Below are 20,026 nucleotides of genomic sequence, written 5' to 3'. Positions count from 1 at the left end.
TCTAGTATTTTCCAAAAGGTCATCTCTGGGGGGACTGATGTTGGCACATTCTATGGAGCAACCCACACCCACACCCATAGAAACCAACTTTGGAGATTTGGAGCATAGTAGTAGCCTAATATCTCGGGAACCTGTGACTACACCTACGGTTCAGAAGCTTGGCTCTTCTGTTTCACTCACGGATACATCCCTGTTATGCACTGATAGCGGCACAGCTACCCGTGCAACCACAAGGCTCGCACCTAAAATTTTGCCCCAACCAACGGACCTCGCACTGGGAGCGGCCTCTAAGAGGAAGCGAGGAGGGGGCGTACAGAGGGGAAGAAGTTCAAAGGCGCCCAAAAATAATAAGAACAGCGACCAGGCGACCACAGTCCCTATATGTTCTGAAGCGCTCCAGGCAACTTCTCTCGGACTAAGCAATTCATCTATGGGCTCTGTTGACTCTTCCTTGCCCTCACTTGAAGATGGATTTTGGTTAAAAGTAGGAGTCCTCATAACCTCATCCATGCAGCATTTTTTTGATAAGTTGTTATCAATTGAGGATAAATTGTTAAAACTTGAACAGTCGACAGTAACCAATTTTGATTGTATCAAGAGTAGTCTGGGGAGGAGTGCCCAGGCTAACGAAGTGATGACGAATATCATTCGGGATTCTGTAGTCTCTAAACACCCATTGCCTACCTCAATTACATCTAACGCAGCGGATGTTTCACTTAGTGGGAGTGATGTAGCCGGATCTACCTCCTATAGTGGTGTAGTGGCTCAACGAAGTACAGGTTGTCACCGTGGTGAAAGAGCAGTACAGCAATCTTTGGGAGGGGGTTTGGCACAAAAATCGCGTGGAAGAGCAAAGGAAACATCTAATCCTAGTGAGTCTAAGCATATCTTGCCATTTATTGATTTACCCCCTGATTCCTCACCATATGTCGTCGTACTGGCCGGGGTGCCTGAACTAGATAAAGATAGTGTAGAATCTTACAATTAACTAAAACATACATCTATTCATTGGCTGAATAACAACAGACCTCTCCCGCCGAATGTGCAAAGTCAAATCTTGTTTGCCCATAGAGTAAGCTGGGTGGGTTGAAGAGTGAAAGACCTAGAGGGCGATTGTATTGTTATTAATTTTAGAGATAGACGGGTGGTCCAACATATATGCGAGTGGTCTCACCAAAGGACAAAAACTGGTATTCAGTCTTTTGAATTAAGTTACTTTTATCCTCCCCCAACCACCATGGAGAAATTTGGACATCCAGGCAAGAATTGGGAAGGGAGAGCCCAGTTAGATAATGCCTTCAATAGAGGAGTGAATGGTGGTATTTGTTTTGCATCCAGTATCCCCCTCAGCAATAGATTTAGTGTCTTAGACCAGGTGGATTGACTGACCCCCACTGATTTTCGCCCACTTATCACAGACAAACAGCCATGTAATAGTCCTTTGGGTATGGGGGCTGAGGTAATAAACCAACAGGCTGTCCTAAGCTATGAGAAGGCGAATGAGGAGATAAGCAAAATCACTAAAGTTAGTGACAGTGGGGAGGTGGGGAAATCCTTAGATACATCCAAGAATAGTATTGTTACAACCAGTGAGGTGGCACTAAACTCCGAAACATTAGGGACTGCTGATAACAATTGCGAGCCCCTAGAAGTTATAAATAGGGGATTTTATGAGGCGACCTATGAGAGTGAGTTAGAAGTAAGATCACATGGCCCTAGGATCCTGTTGTGGAATATTGCGGGCCTAATGTCCAGATTGGATCTCCCTTACTGGGGCGATTTCATAGACTTCCACGAGATTTGCTTATTCCAAGAAACTCGGGCAGTAAGACCATTATATAGAGTAGGTTTTGTAGCATATTGCGAAGTGGCAGTGAAGGGCCCAAGGGGTAGACCGTCGGGGGGTTTGTGTATTTGGGTAGGTACCCACTTGGGTTGTACGGTGAAGAGAATAGAAACTCATTCACCTGACATTTTATGTATTCTTCTCACCCATAGAAACCTTCCAAAGCTGGCCATTATCAATGTCTACTCTCGCCCAGTTAAGTATGGGCAAACCTCGCCGACGCTAGATTGTTTGGCTGTTCTTCTTAATTTACTGTCTGGGGAAGCGTATCTTTTAATTGGTGGGGATTTCAATTGTTACTTTGAACCCCTCAGTGGGTTGTCAATACCTATTACCAGTGATGAAGATTCATCATGGTCAATTCCTGCGTCTAACGCATACCCGATAAGGGGGTGGACCTCACTAGTCTTGCAATTAACCTCTCTCACCCTAACCTATTCATTGAGGGCATGTAATGGTCGGTTCCCTGACGACAATCCTAGGCATCCCACCTTCGATAGAACTGGACAGGCAACAATAATTGATTATATTTTAATAAATGTTGAAATTTGGCACAAGGTTGCAAAGTTTTCTGCCCTCCTCCGTGATGAAAGCGACCATAATCCATTGGTCGTAACCCTAGATAGCCATGTAGTGGAAGTAGGGCAAGACCTGGAAAATCCGCTACTAGACAATTTGATAGTGGTTGAAGGAGGGAGAAGAATACGCTGAGGCTCAATAATCCAAGCTCCAGAAGTAATGGCGGAGATGTATACTAGCATTATTCCCTTGTTAGAAAAAGCAAGTCTTGTCTCTGGAAGCAGTGCTAATTTAGAATCCGATGAAGATCTAGGCAAAATCCACCTTGATATGGTTGCATGCCTGGCAGATTTGTTTTATAGCAGTAAGCCCAATAAGAGTGACCATCTCTGAGATAAAAACCCCTGCTACAATAGGTCATGCAGGGATGCGAAGAGAACCCTGTTGTCAAGCCTGAGGGGGCGGGGGATAGCATGCAAACAAGGGAAGCAAGGGTGTTTTATTTTCTTTATTTTAGCTGCGAAATCTGAATGGGAAATTTAAAGATGGCAGGCCATTAAGAATGCCATGGATGTTAAAGACACAAGAGCTTTCTGGAATTTAGTCCATACCGAGAAAATAGAGAGTAGGTCTACCCTCGAGCCTAATATTGCTGAGGAAGCCTGGCATCTTTATTTTAAAGATTTATATTCAAGCCCCTATAATGGACCTAGTGAGAGTGGGATATCGGTTTGTTGCCATACCTTTGATTCCCTTGGAGATATACCTCCATGTACCTTGGCTGAGGTATTATCTGCCTTAGCCAAAATACTGCCAAACAAAGCTCCTGGGCTGGATAAAATCCCCGGGGACCTGTATAGATATGAACAGACTATTTGGGCCCCATACCTCCAGACATTATTTAATGCCATTCTTTATGGAATGTCACCCCCCCCCCCCCATGTGGGCCGGGGCAGAGATCATTCCTATTTATAAAAAAGGGTCTCCCATAGAACTGGCAAATTACAGGCCAATCAGCCTCATCGATGTAACCCAAAAGTTTTTTTCAAGAGTCTTACTGGGAAGTGTCCAGGAATGGATCGAAGATCTTAATATTTTAACTCCTTTACAGGCAGGCTTCAGATGTAAAACATCTACTATAGATCAGTTGTTTAGGCTTCAATTGATCTATTGGAAGCATATAGTTTTGGAGGGTGGTAGTCTGTACCTTACATTCGTGGATCTCAAATCGGCGTTTGACATGGTGGATCGTGATCAGCTGTGGGGAATTTTGCTGGGTATGGGAGTACCACCATACCTCTGCCACCAGTTTAAACTCCTACACGAGGGAACATTCGCTAGGGTAAGGATCGACAAGAATGGGAAATTAATGGCTCCTTTCCCTGTAGGAAGGGGGGTGAGGCAGGGTTGTGTGCTTGCACCAACTCTTTTCTCACTCTTTCTCAACGGGCTAATAGGAGACCTTCTTGCCGTTAAGGACATTGACTCCCCAAAACTAGCCAACCGCAAATTTCCTGCCCTAATGTTTGCGGACAACACCCTGCTCCTCTTGAAATCACCAATGGGGATGCAGCGTGTATTAGAGGAATTTAGTCGGTTTTGTAAAAGGAGGAATTTGGTAGTAAATATTAAGAAAACAAAATATATGGTCTTTCACGCTGACTCCACAAACTGTCCGCACCCAAGAATGGATGATGGACCTTTAGAAAGGGTTCCTATCTTCGATTATTTGGGCCTCACACTAAATGATAAAATGGGGTGGGGACCCCAAATTAATAAAGCTAATTTAAAGCTAATTCAGGCAGTCGGGGGGGATTTTAAAGGTTTATAAGAGATGCGCCCTAAAGGTTATAAGCCCGCCTGTAGAAATCTACAAATGTCAAGGTACTTATGTCAAGGTACTTATAGAGCGCACTGTCACCAGACGGCCACCTTGCGGTGTCGCCTTTTGCGGTTTCCTGGCGCTGATATTCATACCGCTGTGGAACCCCTCCTGGCTTTCCCTGTGAAGTGTCCACTCCTGGGAACCCCCAGGGTGAAACCAGGCATCCTTAGCGCTGTTGGGGCCGGTGTGGAGGCTAAGCAAGCTATTGCCCAGAGTTGCAGCGTGGGGCCCATGATTAGAATAGGCACCGAGGCGAGAATAGACAGGTCCGAGGAAATTGAGCCCGAGCCCCGCCGAGGCGGGAATCGAACCCTGGTCCCTGGCCAGAACTCTGCTTTAGGGTCTGCCGCTCTAACCATTGAGCCACACTCCTCCACAAGGTTCAAGCTAGGGGGGCAACTATGTATGGGGCCAAACTTTGGGGACATAGCTTAGTTAATGCCCTCACTATAACAGAAAATAATTTTATGAGACAAATCCTGTGTTTGCCCAAAAGTACTCCTTTAACGCCAATAAGGATGGATTTGGGCATCCTTCCTATTGCAGACCTAATTGCTTCACGCCCACTGCTTTATTGGCGACGGCTGTGGAGTACGCCAGAGTTAGGACATTATAGAGAGGAATTAAAGGCTGTAATGTCCACTCTGGGGGCGGGTAATATCCCATGGTTCTCCTTTATCAGAGACTCATTCCGTGCGATAGGAAGGGAGGACCTATGGTCGACACCGGAGGAGTCATGCTCAGCTTTTTCAAAAAAATTCTTGGTTTGTGCACTGAAGGAGTATAAATTGTCACACATTTTACAGACCGCTAACTCTTCTAGTTTAACCTATGGGTTTCTGGACATAAAACAGCAATATAAATTGGAGCAGGTGTTGGATTTTATCCAACCCCCAAAACTGTTTTTGCAATTTAGATATGGGCCGCTGCCGCTCCATGCACTTACCAACAATGGGCAGGCGCTACCACTCACCTTTGCCTGGGGTGCCTAGTAGAGGAGGAAACTGTAATTCATGTGTTGTTCTTCTGCTTGGCATATAAGTGGGCAAGGTTAAGGTGGGTTACTCAAGTGTGTAGGAACCTAGGTATTAGAAATCATAAGGAATCCTACCGGGTTTTAAAATCTGATACTAACCCGGTTTTTGTTGTTGCAATCTCTAAGTTTCTCTTTGCAATGTGGTGTAAGCGAAGGTATCTATTGAAAAATCGTTGTGAGAATTAGTAATACCCGCTTCCCCTTGTCAACTATTGTGACCCTAATTTTGGCAAAAACCTAGCCTGTAAGCGTAGGTATTTTATCAAATAACTGATACGAGATCTATTAAGACCGGCTTTTAATTGGCTGCTACTGTGACTTAGGGTTTATATAAAAACATAGGCCAGGAATTTTTTTTAAACTTATTTAATTTAATTTATATTTTTAATGATTGGTTTGCACTGATTATATTTCCCATAGTGATGATTATCATTTTATTCCCCTGTTTCCCAATGAGTGATTATTACACAGTACACAACACTCCATGACACTCTGCAGGACTCTCCTCTAAGTCACTAACTTATAGCCATGCTTAACATCAGCTGTTCTGATGTAAAACATGGCTTAACACATTGGCAAAGCCAATAGCTCTTGCACAGGCGATACCTATTGGCTTTGTCAACATTGGTTTACCTTATTACCTTTTGAAGACTGCATGTACTCAAACATTTATCAATTATCCTCCTTTTCCTCTCCCTCCCTTTTCTCTTTTAAGGCTCTTCAGACCATTGTTCATTGTGGGGAGGGCTGTCTATCATTGTGGATAAGAGTTTATCAATCCCTGATGTGGCCAGCAATATCTTCACTGCTTGATTTGAAATAGAAAGAGTGTTGGTGCTTGGAGCTCTGCTCAGAAGCCTGCAGCTATAGGAATTAAATGTTGGTGGGCCTAATACCAAGGCTAGTAGTCTTAAATCCACATTATGCCCCTTTAATTCACAACCAGACACTTCCTGCATCCTGCAGCTATAGGAATTAAACGTAGGCGGGCTTAATACCAAGGCTAGTAGTCTTAAATCCACATTATGCCCCTTTAATTCACAACCAGACCCTTCCTGCCTCCTTATCTCAATCTTGCAGGTTACTGTTTCTTACTATTGTGACAGTTTTGCCATCTTTTGCCATTATCGGGTATGTGTTTTTTCCCTTGCTTCAGAACAATAAGTGCCAGTGCCCCAGCGTAAGTTCTGTAGCCTCCACTGGAAACCACCAGCTCAAATTAGGCACTGAATATATCCTTGCCACACAGCCCAATCTCTTCTCCTTTCTGTCTCGTTTACAACATTGTAAGATGTAGCTATGTTTTTCCAGAATAGTTAATTTTATCAGCAGGTAGTTCTATCAGTCTTTCCTTGGCGCACACATTCCAGACCAGTGTCCATCATATTGCTATCAGGGGATTTTTGTTTGCATGTTGTGGTACAAGCATCATTGATTTTACCTTCTGACCCAGTAGTTTAAAAATGCAATTGTATTATATGTACGAGGCATGCTGTCTTTTAATTCCACTGTCATAAATATTCGGGAAAATAAAAACAAACACTGCAATTTTATTGTGGACATTTGTATTCTTCAAGAACAGAAGTAACTAAAATGCTTGAATATTTGAACGCAATGAAACCAGGGCTTGACTCAGCCCTGACCTACAGCAAAAAAAAGTCGAGCATTTCCCTCTGATGATGTTGGTATCAGCGAAACATGGTCAGTGAGCTCCCCTTTGGGCTTTGTTTCAATTTGCTTCCTTCTCCTTTCCCCAGTGGAGAACTTTGTATTGGCGATTGCCTCAACTCTGACAGTTCAGCTATTACCGGAATGATAAATGACTGCATAATACAGCTCATCCGATGATGCTCCATTATTGGGGCAGCCCTGAGCACCAGCATTATAGTGGTGACATCCGCTAATGGCCATGGTATTATGTGACCGTGCTAGAGCTGCCATTTTCTTGCAATGGATTCAAGCACACACATTATGTCCGATTCCATAAACACCCAGGTATTGTTACTGTCCTTCTTTTGCAATGATATTTGTGAGCAAGACACAGTGCATCATTGAAATAAATACATAAGCATTGCAGATATACTTGTAGCCCATTGGGCTTCTGCTCTTCTTAAAAAACAAAAAAGACGACTCCTTGAAGGGAGGCGCACTAAACACGTATTGGCAAAGTCTTGCTTGAGAATGTTGAGAGAGCACCGTTGTTGACTTTGCTATAGCCAACCAGAAGCAACAAGGGGACAAGAGCAGAATCGCGAGGAAAGCCAACCAATAAAAAAGAGGTCACTTAGATTGGCAGGAAAGCCATCTAATGATGAGCAAGGGTTGACTTGATTCTGTGGAGCATTATATACAATGCCATCTGCAACAGACAGCTAGAGCTGTCTGTAGTGAGACTGCAAAAATGATATCAAGGGGAGGGTAGCAATTTAAAGAGAGACAGTCACAGTTGTATGTGCGGCATGGCGGATGCCACAGTGAAATGTTCTAGGATCAGTCTTGAATTCCAGGGCAGGGGCAGCTCCTCCACAATGGCGGAGGAGCGGCACCCACTGGCTCAGATCCAGCAGCAAAAAAAAAACAAAAATGATTTTTCAATATCATTGTATTTTTAAGCCAGCATGTACAGGGAGAGGAGAATCCAAGGCCTGGGAGGGAGAGGAGGAGGGCTAGGTGCACTTCCTAATGGCTGATGTGTGTTTTGTCGGCTGTCTCAGGCTAACCAAAACACACATGCGCAGTTAGACTTCTCTAACCTGGCTGTTTTGAACAGCCGGGTTAGAGAAACCCCACAGGCTCCCTGACCTGAGCAGAGCGTCTTTCCAGCACACCCAGGCCAATTCACACGCTGCGCCGCAGTGCGGGGATTGGACAGAGAGACTGTGACATAGTCACAACGTGTCTCCTGGGACAAGGAAGTACCAGCACCGAGGTGCGACGCAGGAGGCGGCGGGCAGCAGGAAAGCCCCAGAACTTGGCCACCTGCGGCCCTTTTGTTGGCTGACACAGACAAAGCATTTGACTCCTTGACTTGGACTTATTTATTCCAACTCCTCCGAGCCCTCATCTTTGGATTGCACTTTTTGTCCTATATACAGTTATTATAAACAGAGCTGTTGGCCTCTGTGCGGGTAGGAGGAGTACGGTCAGTGCAATTTCCAACTCATCGGGGTACGAGACAGGGTTGCCCACTTTCCCCACTATTATTTGCATTGGCAATAGAGCCGCTGGCAGCATGGGTGAGCTGGGATCCTCTGGTAAGTGGATACGATTGGCCAGCAGACACGTCTGACAGGATCGCACTATACGCAGATGATGTGCTGTTCTTCCTAACAGATCCCTGTTTCTCTGGCCCAAGAATACTACATATGCTTTGAATATTTTGGAAAACCTTTGGCCTTGGAACTAACCGAGAAATTGGTGTTGTTCCCAGTTTGTGGAGACCAGGGGCGTGGTACATGGGCATCTCAGCAATCCCATGCAACAGAGGGCTTTCAATACTTAGGTGTATACATCTGGCTATGTTCAATGATATCCTGGTCATGCAATATCAACCCACTACTACCTCGTCTCCAGGAGGAGACAAGGGGATGGTCACCCCTACCTCTTTCTTTGTTCGGGCAGCCAGCAATTTTCAAAATGGTTTCCCTACCTGGATTCTCTACCGGCTTCAAAATTTCCCAGATACCATTCCACAATCTTGGTTTCACCAAGTAAACACACTTCTCATTCACTTTCTATGGGGTGGAGGCGCTATCTGGGTAGCACTGAGAAACTGTACCCTAATTGACATATTGTGGTGGGATTGCTGCAGTCAACATATATTCACTCTATGCAGCATCCCATTTGCTAAACATAATGAGTGGTGGTACGGCTCTCAAATAGACCCGGCGTTAATGGTGGATAGACTTGCGATGGGCAATACCCCTCTCCTGGATTTCCTCTATATCCACACCAATCTCGAATATTTACCCTCCGCTTGTATAGTAGTCATACAGCTTTGGCACCACAGAGTGAAGAAGATGGGCTGGGGTGGGCGCCTGACACATGCGACCCCACTGTGCATGGGACCTACCTACGACCAGTCACTGCACTCCCAGGCTTCCGGGTATGGGATCTTATTAGGATCTCAACACTATGTGATATAATGCATGAGACCACACTTAAGTCCATTCAGCAGCTGCAAACTGAACACCACCTCCACTGTACACAATTCCACAGATACCTGCAGCTAAGACATGCCCTGACTGCACTGATCCACTCTCTGGAAGGACTGCTGGAATTCCTTCCACTCGAGGGACGCTTATTGGTGGGCAACCTGGGCACCCACAAAATCCGGCAAATCTACCAAACATTGATCTCCCATAATCAAACTACATTAAACACAACATGAGCAGCATGGGAGGCAGACGTCCCAGACCTCACAGATGAGGACTTGACTCAATCCCTAGCTAGCCTCCCTGGTGCTACCATCGCCACACAATACCACCTAATCCAATTCAAGATACATAGGGCATAATATAAAAGGTCCCGCCTCTGGCGTATGGGTGTCATTATGTCCCCCACTTTTCTTAGATGTGGTGAAGCAGAGGCGATCTTCTAACAAACAGTTTGGAGTTGTGGGGCACTACATCCGTTCTGGCGTAAGATATCCTCCTGTTTGGAACAGGTCATGTCCTGCGGTTAGCATTGGAAACTAAGTTATTCCTATAACATAGTACAGAGGGGATTGAGGCAAAGCATAACAAGCAACATTTATTATTTCTAGGCATCACAGTTGCCAAGCGGGATATTGCCCATTCTTGGAAGGGACTTCTCCACTGTCGATAGGTGGGTGGAAGAGGGTCATGGACAGATGTATGGGGGCAGAAATAGCTGTGTAGAGGTATAGATTTGCCCTCCTTATCATCCCTGGACCCTTCATAATCTGGCAGTACTTTAATTGAAAGATTTATATTCATAGGATGAGAAATCCTGGCGATGCATGTAAGTTTGTAGGACACTTCTCACAATGGGGGAACACTGTGTAGCCTGTGCCAAGGTTACTTTGTTGGTGTGGATGTTCACATGCTTTTACTGTTGTTTGGATATATCGGTACTATTCTGTAACGTATTGTATCCTGAATGTATGCAATTGGCTTCCGCCGTAATGTACCAAAAAATTCAATACATTTTGTTATTAAACAAAAAACACTGAAATAAAGAAAAAAATTCTGAAATATCACTGGGCAGATGGTAAATAGCGCGTGAAACCATTTTAGGATGCAACTGGCTTTCTAATAAGCCACATTACAAAATGAACAGTGATAAAGAGTCGTATATCCTCCAGCATCACAAAAATTGAGGAAAGGGGAGGAGAGGTTTTGAGAGGAGAGCAGGGGAAGGGACGAAAGTGGTGGGGATGAGAGAGAGGAGGGGAGGTTAAGGGAGGAGAGGAGAGGTGAGGAGAGGAGAGGTAAGGAGAGGAGAGGAGAGGAAAGGAAAGGAAAGGAGAGGAGAAGAGAGGAGACAAGAGGAGAGGAAAGGAGGAGGAGAGGAGAGGAGAGGAGAGGAGAGGAGGAGAGGAGAGGAGAACAGAGGAGAGGAGAGGAGAGGAGGGGAAGGGGAGGGAAGGAAGGAGGAGGGGAGATGAGAGGAGAGATTTAGTTCCCTGTTAATCCCAAGAGGCCATAGAAGGCAATACATAGACTGCCCTTAGCCACAGCAAGCCATTTTTTTTTAAAGATGGCCAAATGTGAGTTATAATGTAACTAATCCATTTTGAGCTTTGCAGCCACATTCAATACAATTTGGAGCTGCTGAATCTAGGAATTGTCTACAATTCATTGCCCTTTCCTCAACAAGATCATTAGCATTTTAATTAACTTTTACTCTAGTTCCCAACATCACTTTATATATATGATTGGGGAGCTTGATTCACTTAAGGTAGCATAATATACTTATTATCAAAGTGTGTGTCAATGAAGAATGGATAATAAATGAAAATCTGATTCAATCATTTCAATGAAAATTAAGAAAGCCTTTTCTTTTGCTCTCTCTAACGGGTACCTATCAAAGACATGAATTAATGAATTTCATTTAAAAGGGGTTCTTTAGCCATCGGCCTGTAGATACCAAAGAATAACCCTGTTTGCCTAGAGCAGTAGAAACTTGGAAGGTAATAATTCTCTGTAGCCCTCTTTTAAAAGTGTCACACTTTCGTAAAGAAGCCAATTTATAGAAACTCTTCATGCACCAGTTGTTCACTTTATCCTAAAATGTCCTCAAGTCATCAAACCAGTCGTATTTGTACCAGGGAAACTTTCTGTTATGAATATATAACAGAATGGTTTTCTATTCATGTAGAAGCGCATGCGCGTAAAAAATGGCTTTTGGAAACAGATTAAACTTGCCCCATCCTTGGCCATATTGTGTGCCTCATCTGAACTGGACATAACGGAAAGTAATTTAATGTGTATATAGGTGATCAAAAAGCGTCTGGAAAAACATTTAACTGCATAGAACATTTGGGGCATTATTTCTGAAGGCCTCTTCTGGTATTGTTAATTGGGTCTAAGATCCCAGATGTGACTGGGGCTATGATTTTACTACATCTCCTTAGATGTCTGTCTCATTTACTCAAGCAAGCTGTATTTGTTTGCTTTAATGAAAATTTCCCCCAACTTACATATCCTTCACCTAGTTGTTAGCAGATGAGTCCTTCATGGTCCAACATTAGTTTTGATGCATTTTTCTGAGTCTAAATGGAGACATAGGCACGTATTATAAGTGGCCTGTTAAAATCCCTGAAAAAGCTTCAAGATCAGGCCAGTGGTATATGGCAAAAGGACTGCAACCACTGACAAATATAATTATATGGAACCTATTTGCAGTATAATATGCCAGCTGCCAACACAATACATTCAGTAACGCTTTTAACTGAATAGGGTTGACTCAAAATAAAGAAGGAGAACTGATAAACTGCAGTGTCTTGAGGGGTTTCAAATTTCCCCATTAATCAAGACCTTCTTGTACTTGGTCATCATTGAGTATCAAAGTCAAATATAACTTTGTTTTGGCAAAAGCAATAAACGTAAACAATAAATAAAATAAAAGTGTAAAATATACAACTCTTTAAAAAGGGTAAGAAGTCTTGATTAACAGCAAGCATGTTGGAGTCATAATTGGGCAAAGGTTTCTTACATATAAGCAGCAAATGATACAGATTCCAGCAAGTAGATAGAAGAGCATGTTCAAGTATGTCACAACAATATTATCACAGTCATTTAATGGCAGTCCTTCTATTTACCCACATCAAACCCAGAAAGTTTGCAACCAAATGGGCATACAATGGACAAGAACTGTCTCTCAGTATCCTCAAGGCAGTGCGATGGCTGGAAGTACCCAGTTGTCTACAGACAGATGCCATCGATGTGGGTTGAAACTGGGCGTATACCGTACACATGAAAAACACATGCATTACAGGCTTAGTTTGACCATCACAGAAAGGGCATACTGCAGAAATTGATCCCGCCCGCTTTGCAGTAAATGACTTCAGGGGAAGTAACCCCACTCTGAATTATTGGTATAATTTCCCAAATAGTGGAACTGTGATCAGATCCCAGTAATACTCTATACCATAAATAGTTATGAAATTTGAAAATTCCCATGTCACGGTAGTGCCCGCAACTTTTTGTTTCTCCCTGTGTAATGTAAATAGTCAGTACTGTTTTTTAAGTATACACTTAAAAGAAATGTGGTCTACAGTTGGATGGAAATCAAAAATCGCCAAGGCCTAGGAAAAACAACAGTTTTTTTTATTTAAATCAGCCAAAGAACTTTGTTGATTCTGTCTAATTTGATGATATCTTGTAAGGTGGCAGCATAATGCACCAACTCTGGAGCAGCCCAAATTCTTCGCCAAAATAGTAAATGGCATAAGAATGATTTGAGAGCTACCTTTCTTAAACCCATGTCCAAAGATAGATGATACAACAGTGTACTGGACTGAAGAGATGATAATGATCTTAAAAATGTATTCTCTGATCCAGGTCAGAGGCGTCGATAAAACGCCATAACTCTGAACCATATGATGCGACTCCCAGGGCCTTAGCCTCATAAATCTGTAGAGCTGGTGCAATTGGGTTTGTGAAGGAGGCACGATGTTCTTTAAGAATTGCACCAACAACCTGTCTATGTTTTAAGGATGCCGTGTTGATGTGTTGGCACCATGACATATTGGACGAGAGCATAATGTCCAGATAATCAAAGGATTTGCCCTCTTTAGTAGTGTCTTGTCCCCTAATGTTAGGCTACATTTGTACTTTTTATGGTAGTTAAATGCCATGAATTTCGTTTGGCTTTATTCATTTCTAACCCATGTTCCCGACAGAAGACACCAAATCTGTTAAGAAGTTTTTGACGACCACTTGGAGTTTTCAAAATCAATAAGTTGTCATCTGCAAATAACAGTATAAGAGTCTTGACATTCACTGTGGAAAGGGCATCAGCTGGTGTCTCAGAGATACTCTACCAAACCATTTAAGTACAACAAAAAACAGAATAGGGGCCAGCATATTCCCTTGACATATACCATTCAACACCGGGATTTTGACAGTCAATTTGCCTTGTGTTCCCCCCTATCTGACCCAAGCAAAGATTATGTCATGAAGGCTAATCAATGAAGATAGAATATCACGGGGCATACCTATCGCCTCAGGAACCTGCCATAGCCTCAGGCGAGGAACCAGGTTGAAAGCAAATTTTAGATTGACAAAGGCAAAATTATAAATTGCCCCTGCTCATCAAAACAGTCTTCCAGTTGATTTTAATGAATCAAAAGACCTGGGCTCTGGTATATGTTTTTGCTCAAAACCCAGCTTGAAACAGGCTTATGATATCATTTTCAGAAAACTTGTGCTGGACATCCACTAGAATCATAGGGCAAAAATACTTTTTGTATGCAATCGATTATGCTGATGGGACTGTAATTGGCTGGGAGACTCTTGTCACCCTTTCTATATACCAGTACTACCTCGGCTCCCTGCCATGAATCAGGGATGGGGCACCCATCGAGATAGCACTAGCTAGAGCTAAAATATAATCGGCCCCAGGATCAATATTGTGTACAGAAACGTCTACTAGTAGACCATCTGGGCCTGGAGCCCTACCTCTTGTGAAGGTGGTCAAGGAGTGAATAAAATCTGCTACAATAAATTATGGGGTGTTAAAATTCTGAAGGCTACTGTACATCAAGGCACCCTCAGTAGAGACAGCAACCTTGTCAGCGCATAAACCAATCAGAAGGGGGAACATGATTCTGTGGCTCAAAGTCTAAAGAATTCTCACAGCTGACAACCAGCTTCCAGAAGCATTAATGGTCTTTGTATAAGCACGCATCTGCTAAATCCCACCATCTGTTATTGTTCCACTCTGTCTTAGCTTTCGACATTCTGAGCTTGTGTGTCTTTCTGGTAGCTGATATCAGGGCAATTTTTTTCAACTTTATAGCCCAGGCCAAGGTACGCCCTAAGAGCCTACATTCCCTAGTAAACCAACTATTGCTTTTTGGATGGAACTTCTTACTGGCAGAAATAGGGATTAAAAAATGAGCTGCTGTGTTCTCAAGGAACACTTTGTGCAACTCATTAATATCTGAGAGGTCACTCTTCTTTTCACTGCTTTCTATTATCAAAGGCAATTTCACCTTTACATCAGTCCTAATATTTAAAAGAATTTCTGGTTTCGTGACGACCTGTCACCATTGAAGATGACGCCTATTAAGTGTGTGCACAACATCGCCAGTACTAAGAAAAGTTGAAGGATCAGCTAAATACTTATCAAGCAAAGCAAGTCTCATAAGGCACAAAGGATTATGATAGCTCTCTACTCTTTCCCATCAACTCACTACCACAATCTTAAATCAACCAAAATATAGTCAATAAGGCTCTTGGACAAATGGTTATTAAGTGTGTGTGCCCCCGTTGAGTCTGATTTAGTGGCCCTAACACCCAGTGTGATGGTATGCGCTTTAGGTTGGAGGGCTGCCTGTGTCATCTCTTAGTTGGGGTATCCTCCAGCAGGGGGACAGCCCACAATTCATCCTCCTCTGCCGTGAGTTTAATATCTTCCTTGTCAAGGGGCTCAACTGTGGCATTGAAGTCCCTGGTTAGGATCAAATTTGAGCGTGACTGGTACTTGTCCATGAAAACACTGCGGGATTGTACAGTCATACAAGCAAGATCACCCTTAACCCCTCTTGCGTAGATATTAAAAAATGTCAAACTTCGATCCCTCCCCATTCTTACTTCAATGCCTAGTATGTCGTGGCAGTAAACTGCTAGTTGGCAAATCTTACAATTTAAAGAAGATTTTATCCATATTGTAAACTACCCGCAGGCCTCCCGAACTTGCTCCACTTGGCTGAGATTTGATGATAGATAATCCAATTTAAATAATGGTTCAGTGCACCAGATTCTTTGGAATAGGCATATATCATAATTGTAGATACATTCACACCATTGGGGTTCCATCAACTTAGCCCTAAGTCCAGCCAAGTTCCAAGAAACCACCAAGGTCAAGATTGGTAAATGGTTTTCAAGGGAACCACTCAATGGATATGGAATACCTTCCAACTCAGCAACTATGGGCCCAATTCACAGAACTAACTTAAGACAAAATCCTAAACTTACTGGGCCCGATTCACAGAACTAACTTACAACAAAATCCTAAACTTACTACTCATGATATTCACAGAATGCACTTGCGACTGTCCTAAGTTTACTTCTGCACTCGGGCTGAAATTTCCGCACCTGGAGTATAAGCTCCGCACCCGGAGCGTAATTTCCACCATCTGGCCGGAATCTCCACTTCCAGGCCGGAATACCCACAATGCATCAGATATAGTCAATTAACACCAGACTGTGGGTATTCCAGCCCGGTAGCGGAGATTCTGGCCCGATGGTGGAAATTCCGCTCCGGGTGTGGAGCTTACACTCCGGGTTTGGAAATTCCAGCCCGAGTGCAGACGTAAACTTAGGACAGTCGTAAGTGCATTCTGTGAATACCATGAGTAGTAAGTTTAGGATTTTGTCGTAAGTTAGTTCTGTGAATCGGGCCCACTACCATTTACTCATTTTGGTATTCACAGTAGGCACTTACTCATTTTGGTATTCACAGAAGGCACTTACTCATCAATGAGTAAGTGCCTTCTGTGAATACCAAAATGTGTAAGTGCCTTCTGTGAATACCAAAATGAGAAAGTGCCTTCTGTGAATACCAAAATGGTAGTAAGTTTAGGATTTTGTCTTAAGTTAGTTCTGCCCAATATTACTTGAGACATTGGGCTCTTATAATTCATTACCACCACACAGTGAACCAGTTAGACCCGACTTGTGGTTTACCTGGTGAGCAGTATGGTTCATGGGAGACTGTAAAGTGGTCTCCTGTACTTGGGAAGAGTTATTAATATCACTGAACAATGATAATACAATGACAACAAGGGGTCGGTCGACTAAGCTCATCATAGCAGTATTATGTAAACCATGCAATGTGACATTTTTGGCTACTATCATTAGAGTATTACATGGTTGTACACTGTATAAGGGGCTAGATCACCTCGGGTTGACACCTTCTTTGGAAAAACTGCTGGTGGAAGCTACTGAAACTAAGGCACAAGAATGGGGGCACGCAGGGAAAACCTTCAATGGAGATAGAGAATTTAAAATAGCATCAGAATCTTCAGTTTGTCAATAATTAATGTCCAAGCCTGATGGGGCTACTAACAAACAACTGGGTTCCACATAACAGTGGACCTGCTGACTCCCAACCCTAGATACTTGAACTGGATACTTTATTTATTTGGGAAGGGGGGTAGGACCTGATGTCCAAGGCAACCAGACCATCAGCAATATTCCTATCATTTAGGCACAGCTCAATTCTATCATAGAGCATGGCTGTTTCGGAGCATCTTCTTGCAATGATCTCTAATGACTGAAACCCCCTTCTAACATGCCTTATCCAATGCGTGTCTGTTTTTAAAGGGGTCCCCGTCTTCGAATCTATTCAAATATTTTGGAACATTATTCATAGCCAGATGAAACCCAGTCAGAGTAGGACTATTTGTGTGGTCTTGCCTTCTTTGAGATACCCTGTCTTTAGGAACAGTGGGTGGTAAATTGCTGTTACTATGGCCAATGAGTACCTGGGGAATGATGGGTCTTACCAAGGGCTACCTCCCTGCAGGCTACCATGTACTGCCTGGGTCAAGTGTGCTGGTCTTAAAAGGCTCTACGCATGGTCTTTCAAGGGCCTTGCCCTTGGGACTTCTAATGGGCCCTTGCTAATAACTTCTCCATTAGAAGTATGAGATTGCTTTGGTACATTAATTGCTTGGCTAACAGCTGTTTTGACCCCTTGATCGATAGTTGTTCCCCTGATGGACAGAACCTGCTCCATTTTGGCAGTGAGCTGGCCTATCATTGACTTAAGTTCTCCCAACTTGGTCATAAGATCCTTAATAAGAGAGGCATAGGTAGCCAGATCATCCATTGGTGGGGCCAAAGGTGAAGACGGGTGAACCTGCGGACCCATACTAACAGGGATAACAAGGTCATAGTTTAACTCAGATAAAGGCAGAAATCAATTATTGCATAGTACAGTTGGGCCTGTAAAGGAAGCAGTAACAGTAGAACCTAGCTGTTCAGTCCCCAAGCACTGGTTTGAGATGGCCTGCTCCAATACCATTTTTTAAAGTAGCCAGGAATGCTTTAGGGTTGATTTTTTCCTTTTACCCCTTGCATCCCGTTGGGGAGCTGTAACTGCACTTATAGTATACACCACCTCTCCAATTAGCTGGTCAATTTCATTAAGGGTCTGGTTTCCAGAGTTCCGCCTGGCCTTACTGTTTTTTCCAGCACCCTGCGCTGGTTTGGGTGCTTTACGTTTTCCCATGGTGGTCTGAAGCTCAGATAGTCACAGATGTTCACAGACCAGTTGCTAGACGTAGGTCTGTGCCAATTACTTAATATACAACAAGTAGCTCTCAGTACAGCATGTGGTGAGATCACACGTGGAGGTTAGGGATTGGCCTTCCAGTGAAAAGCATGCATGGGCAACAGGTTCAAACCCAATGGTCAAAAAACAGCACAGTAGCCTGTAAGCTAGGCAGTCAAACACAACTCAGATGGAATGCGGGAATCACTCTCCAAATACCGTGCGTTCTTGACAGACTTGCTGTGTCCCAGAGTTAGAGCCAATAGAGCCTGCCTCCTCCGGTCACCAATGAGCGCAGGACGGGCCCACCTTTGGCCCAGACGCGTCCCACATGGTGGAACTAGAGGATGCGCTTTATAGTGCTGATGCAGCACAGGTGAGAGAAGCTCCAAGGACAGCCTCATGGGACTCTGGGTAGCTGGTCAGTGTAGTTCCCTGCAGGAAAGGCAGCAATAGCAGTAAAACAACTATGGTGAGCTGCGCAGTGGGGCTAGAGGATGAGCTTTATAGCACAAATACAGCAACGTTGAGAAAAGCATCAAGGACTGCCTTTTGGGGCTCTGGGCTGCCCATCAAAGTAGTTCCCTGCAGGAAAGTCAGCAATAGCATTAAAACACCTGCAGTGAGCCATGTGGCTAGACTAAAGGACACGCATACAGCACTGATGTAGCACAGGTGAGAGAATTACTTAGGATCCTCTCCTGAGGTCCTGGGATACAGGCCAATGCAGTTCGCTGCAGGTAAGGCAGCAATAGCAGTAAAACAACTCCGGTGACCCGCACAGCAGGACTAGAGGACGCGCTTTATAGAACTGATGCACCACAGGTGATAGAAGCACCAAGGACCAGCTCCTAGGGCCCCGGGGAGCTGGACAATGTAGTTCCCGGCAGGGAAGACAGCAATTGCAGTAAAACAACTCCATTGACCATCATCATTGAGAATCAGCTGGTAATGACTTGCCTTTCTACCCCAGGTTCTTTCCTTCCTGGTTTGCATCTCATGAGTCGAGAAGACAGTGGCAGAAACTGAAATTAAACAGAGTAGTTTACTTTCTTTAATTTCCTTTCCATGGCCTTTTCTAGCAATCCAGCAGCCCTTCATATTTTTCCGAACTGCTGTTCAGTTCCTCATATTTTCAGAGCTCTCACATCTGGATGGTGTCTAAGCCCTGCTCTATAGCCTTTGAGATTCTTTATGGGCACCCCTTAAGGCCATCCTACTAGGTGCAGCATGTCTCGTTCACGGCCTGAAGAACTCCATTGGCTCCTTTTGCCAGCCCTCATCATGTTCGAAATCAACTACATAATTTACACAAAGCCATCATGACCAGCACCCCTGCTTATCCTTGTAGACAGGCTCACCATATTTGGTGGTTGTGGGCATAATCAGAGCTAGGGCACCTGCGGAATTCAGAATAAGAAGTGTAAAAAAGGAAAAAGAAGGCATCAGGTGTGAAACTTGACATCCTTGGTGTGGTTTCCCCTGACGTTTTGCCTCAACCTCCTGCATTTTTGCCAGAATGTTGGATCTTCTTTTTGCTGGCTTAGATGCTTTGGGCTGATCAGTGTCAACGTGCAAGTGCTCCCTGTATAAATTGTTACTATGATTGGTTATCCATGATTGGCACATTTGATTTACTGGTAAGAAAGCAGTACAGTGAACTATCTGTGTTCAAGGCCTGCAAATCAAATGCTACTAGTGGTACTGCAGCAGTGATTGTGCCACTCACACGATTAGCCATGTAAATGTACCTCAGACCTGTCACTGCCTT

At 43.8% G+C, this 20,026-nt stretch overlaps 1 protein-coding gene across 2 annotated transcripts in view; it reads left to right on the top strand.

The window, feature by feature from the left end:
• The window catches only part of GPC6 (glypican 6), a 3,429,025-nt gene that overhangs the window by 365,957 nt on the left and 3,043,042 nt on the right, over positions 1 to 20,026 (top strand). The window lies entirely within an intron of this gene.

The sequence above is a fragment of the Triturus cristatus genome, chromosome 8 (assembly GCF_964204655.1).
Source record: "Triturus cristatus chromosome 8, aTriCri1.1, whole genome shotgun sequence".
In the NCBI taxonomy this organism is placed as follows: domain Eukaryota; kingdom Metazoa; phylum Chordata; class Amphibia; order Caudata; family Salamandridae; genus Triturus; species Triturus cristatus.
The sequence above is the reverse complement of the archived record's forward strand: the minus strand, read 5'-3'. Positions and strand labels throughout refer to the sequence as shown.